Source organism: Rhinichthys klamathensis, unplaced genomic scaffold (assembly GCF_029890125.1).
Source record: "Rhinichthys klamathensis goyatoka isolate OS25496 unplaced genomic scaffold, OSU_Roscu_1.1 h1tg000040l_1, whole genome shotgun sequence".
Classification (NCBI taxonomy): Eukaryota; Metazoa; Chordata; class Actinopteri; order Cypriniformes; family Leuciscidae; genus Rhinichthys; species Rhinichthys klamathensis.
The window spans coordinates 1,721,542-1,726,799 of NW_026606587.1; the positions used below are offsets into that span (position 1 = coordinate 1,721,542).

The 5,258-nt window shown below is 35.7% G+C and overlaps 1 long non-coding RNA gene across 1 annotated transcript; it reads left to right on the forward strand.

Annotated features, from left to right (window-relative positions):
• The first annotated feature begins 2,493 nt into the window (after positions 1–2,493).
• On the forward strand, positions 2,494–3,710 carry LOC130081884 (uncharacterized). The gene is made up of 2 exons (XR_008806722.1): positions 2,494–2,770; positions 3,465–3,710. It is a non-coding gene; the product is annotated as an uncharacterized LOC130081884 (long non-coding RNA).
• Positions 3,711–5,258: the final 1,548 nt, after the last annotated feature.

Sequence of the window (5,258 nt, forward strand, 5' to 3'; positions counted from 1 at the left end):
TAACAAACTTTCACTTCACCACGTGACAGCAGCAAGCAGGCTCCTGATTGGTTAACGCGGCGCGAATTGACGCAGAAGTTCAAATTTTTCAACTTGGGCGGCAGACGCGAATTCGCGTCAAACGCGTGAATGCACAAATAGGCCGTTACATAGTCAACGCGAGCAACGCGAGCGACGCGAGCTACGCGCTCCTTTTCATAGTACACAAGCGTCACCGGCGATGCGTGAAATGCAATACACCGATTGCGCAGCAGGGGGTAGTAGAGTCTAGAGTCGGGTCACGTAAAATTCAGATCAAAATGGCAACTGAAGAGGAGTGCATATTGCTGATTTTACGAGATATATCCAGCTGCAGACCCGCAGCACCACCAGTTTCAGAACCCCAGCGCCAGAACCCCAGTGCCAGAACCGGAAGTGAGGGAGGGGCGGAATTATTGACAATGACACAAGCAAGGTTATTTTTGCAAGTATTTAAAAATATTTAAAATTGTTGCATCTTTTAAATAATATTTAGGGTATGTTTATATTACACAGTGAGTCTATAGGAATACCAGACTTACATTTCACTGCTCGTTGTATGAACTATACCCAGCTAACACACGACGTCGCAGTTACGTAATCTATTCGTACTTTTTGGTAATTTCATGACTTACCAACTGACAACGTAGTCTCGACGTCGCATGTCTGTAATTTTATTACCATCAAATTACCAACTGACAACGTCGTCAGTACGGTCTCCTAAGGTTATAAGATAACCAACAACGTCGCAGATACGTACTCTAATCGTAATTACTTGGTAATTTTATGACTTACTGGCAACGTAACTACAACGTCGCATGCCCGTAATTTCATTACCATCATATGACCAAACCACAACGTCGTCAGTACGTCCTCCTAAGGTTATAAAATAACCAACAACGTCGCAGATACGTACTCTAATCGTAATAACTTGGTAATTTTATGACTTACTGGCAACGAAACTGCAACGTCACGGCCCGTAATTTCATTACCATCTTTAATTTATATAAAGATAGTGCTTAATTCATATTCTCTTTTAATGTAATATATATATATATATATATATATATATATATATATATATATATATATATATATATATATAGCCTAAATATATAATACAGATGTCTTGAAATTGCTTTACAATAAAAATAAAAGCAAAATGGTATTAAAAAAATAAAGCATAATTGTGAAGTGAATGGGTCATAGAACTACACAATGAGTTTTAAATTTATTATTTAAAATTAATGATATTTTAAATTGTTAAATGTTATAATTCTAGATGTTTATTTAAATACTGCGTGCCTTTTTTACGTGTTCTATGGTTTCAATGGGCGTACGTGCGCGTAAACATTGAGTCGCATTCAAAGCTATCTGATTCAAAGACAGGAGCGCGCGAGAGCAGATGGAAACCATGGAAACGAGGAGGTTTCCTCAACTGACAAACAGCAAAACTAGCGTTTCTCACTGTTGTTTTCACTGCTTACAGGTAAGTATAGTTACCAAAATCACACAAATAATACATACAAACGTTCCTGACATCTTTCTTACGTGTAACTGATACACTTCTGTTGAATATTTACTTTATAGAAATGGTTTTGTGTCTTAACGGAAAAAGTCCGTTAACGTTAGCATCTCAACCGTTTTCAGAAGAGCTAAGTTAAGTTTACGTTACAATTGAGCTCTTGTTTTACATAAGTTTGGGTTTTTAACCACATTTTTGTGTTGATAACAGTTTTTGATAGTTTTGTTTTGTTTTGCTGGTAATTTGTCAATGGGTGATTGGAAGTAAGCTAATTTATTTAACCTGAAATAATTCACTGTAACGTACTGTTAATGACGTCACTTACAAAGATAGAAAGGGGGAATTATTGTTTAATCATGATAATAATTTCATATGCATTTATTGCACAATATATTACCTTAAGATTTTTTCTGCATTTCATCTCTGCTCTAGCTTGCTTCCTTGTAATAAACCCTTTGTTCTATTGTAAATTCTATGTAACATTGTTGGCTCTGTGACACATTGCATGTTATTTTCTAGAAGATCATCATGCTGATGGCCTGCTGCACCCCCTGTCCAAGACAACCTCCACGGCTATGAACTCGACTATTAAGCAAAACCTCAAACATACTGTTCAATAGTTGTGGGTCTGTAGGATTTATGCTTTTGAATGAAGTCTCACACTTTAAATGCATTAACCCCAGTTTTTTTCACTGACATTGTCCTTGAGAAGCCTGTAGGCTAAATAATCAGCTAAATAATAGGCCTCAGGCGGCAAATATAATGTTATAATGGTCATAGTGATAATTCATTTAACTATTATGATAACAGGATATCATGGTCATTGGTATATATATATTTATATATATATATTTTTTCTCTAGGTGTGTTTTTAATTATGTTGGCCAATGAGACAGACACCATACTGTCCAACTCAAAGGTATTTTTTATGTATTTTTTACTGGTAAATACTGAAATTGTTTTTACTTTTAAATGCTGAATTCAGGGAGTCGACAACTTTAGGCACGCAAGTTATTTTTCACAGATATCTGTCCAGTTTACTCATGGCTCATACTCTTAGCCCTTAAAATGTTTGAATGTATATCCGCAATACAATATCAGGGGGTAAAGATATCATTAGAGTTTTTAAAGTTATGGCTATGCTCTTGTTACCAGATGAGATATCTTTGACCCTGTGATTCTTCAGGACGAGATCTTGATGCCATCAACACTCAGTACATGACGAAGGTGAGTTTCACAATAGCTGCCACTATCACAAACCAAGAGACAGAACACAACAGGCCTTCATCCATATGTAGGGATAGGTTCCGAAACCCGGTATTAAACATTAAACGGGCCCTGGGGCCAAATTAAGGAAGACCGCATAAGCCCAGACATTATCGGCTCTGCTGACGGTACTGAAGAAATTACACACACTATTTATTATAGACATTGTCTTGCAAATTCTGTGAGGATTAGGAGGGGTGTTTTAAACAGTCTTCATACAACATGTGTTTTTCAGGCTGGTTGTTTGTAATTTTGTAAGAGTAGGGAGAGGCTGTACCTCAGTGAAGACTTATTTTACATTCGATAATTCAATTTCCGTACCTGATAAGTTAGATTTTCCTTAAAAAACATCATGCACTGCTTATTTCAGTTGTATTTTTCTTCTATTGAATTTATCCATGCTTGTAATTTGTTTATAATTTTCAATGCAATTCACTCCTCTAAATAAATAATCTCTTGAAATTTGTTTTTATATCGCAATATATATAGCAGCAGATAAACAACATATTTTATTTAAGGTTTTCAATATTGTGCAGCCCTAATATTGAGCATTTAACCTAACCCTAATTTTAAATTGAACCTGGAATGATAATTTGTGATACCAGATGAGATGTATGTATGATAGATTTTGAACTGTACTATGTTTGTATTGCAGGTTTTCTGGGATCCGCAGCGGAAGGCATCAAGGCGTGAGATGTTGGCCTGGACTGATGTACCTGAACACCACACCGACCTCTGCTTTTGCATGGATGGCTGATTACTACTATGTTCTGTATAGGTTTTATTATAGCAAAACTGAGCACCTGTGACAGTGGAATCTGTAGGTGTAAAGTAGTCAGACATCAGTACATTTAAAGTCACAGAGAGAAAGTTTTTTTTATTTTTTTATAGAAGTTTCAAACTATTTTCTCTTTCACAAAAAACACTGCAGTTACAGCTTTTCAAATTCTTCATTGGAGGTGCACAAATACTTTTATTTTTTTCAAATCACAAAGTAAGAAATGTATGCTGACATTTAAGGCGCGGCCACACAGGGGGTTTGAGCATATGTGACTGTGAATAAAAAGTGAAGTGTGACCACATGAGAATAGCCAAACAGTATAGATGATTCACAAAATTATACACCAAGAAATGTGCATAATTGGCCAAAATGTTACTGTTTATCAACAAAAATATGACCCTATGAGTTTGGTAATTTGTAGAATAGGATTTGTGCACCTGCAATGAAGAATTTAAAAAGGTGTAACTGATGTGTTGTGTTTGTGAGAGATAAAGGAAAGAAAAAGAGGTTTGCAACTCATAAAACATTTTCTCGAAGACTTAAAATCTACAAATTGCACTGTTATAGGGACTCTGTTTTGCTTCAATAATACTAGATATAATACAGTGTCAATCTTATTAACTATTTATTTTGTATAAAATCATATACAGTACTGGTCAAAAGTTTGGAAACATTACTATTCAGCTTATCATCTGCTTAACATTATTATCATAATGTAAAACAGCTGTTTTCTATGTGAAAATATAGTAGTGTAATTTATTCCTGTGTATAATATTATACAGTGGCGTATGTTTGATTTTGAAATTGGTGGGGACGGGGACATAAATATATAAATATATTTTAAGTTTTGATTGAAATTATTGCTAGGGATATATCAGTGTCACTGGATATTGGTAGGGACACGTCCCTATCCCTACTAAATTCTACGCCCCTGATATTATATCATGTAACACTGAAGACTGGATTAATGATTCTGAACATTCAGCTTTGCATCACAGGATTAAATTATATTTTAAAGTATATTAAAATAGAAAAACAGTATTTTAATTATATTAATATAAAACCTTCTTCATTTAAATGCTTATAAACCTGTTTGTACACTGTTTTTGCTGTTGTTTGTGCTTTGTTCTATAGTAAATGAACTGAATTAACCAAATACTGAGTCTGTATCTTTCGTATGTCGTTGAAAAGTTTAAAAAATAGTTTTGGGCAAATGAGGACAAGTTAAATTAGACCACTGCTTGTCCGCCCATATTAATTAAAACTAAAATGACCAACTGGTTACCAACACACGACTATTGATCCACGACGTTGCCACAACGTCGCAGTTACTTACTGACAACGTTGCAAAGTTACGTTGTAACAACGTATCTGGGAATTTCACTTTTCCGGTTGCCACTACGTAACTAATTACGTCGCCACGACGAAAGTTTGGTCACCAGATTACGTTGCAGTTACGTAACAGTTACGTATTTGTGTTAGCTGGGTAACTGGTATGTGACAAATAAAGAGCAAGACAGCGCTCGTGTTGTTTGAAGACAGAGTGCGCGCGCGCGGCCAGGGCTCTCTCTCTCTCTGCTCGTTAAGCGCCCTGTCATGCGCAGCAGTCATTCTATTCTACATCACTCACCGATCAAAATAGGCTTTGGCGGGACACAAATTTGCTTT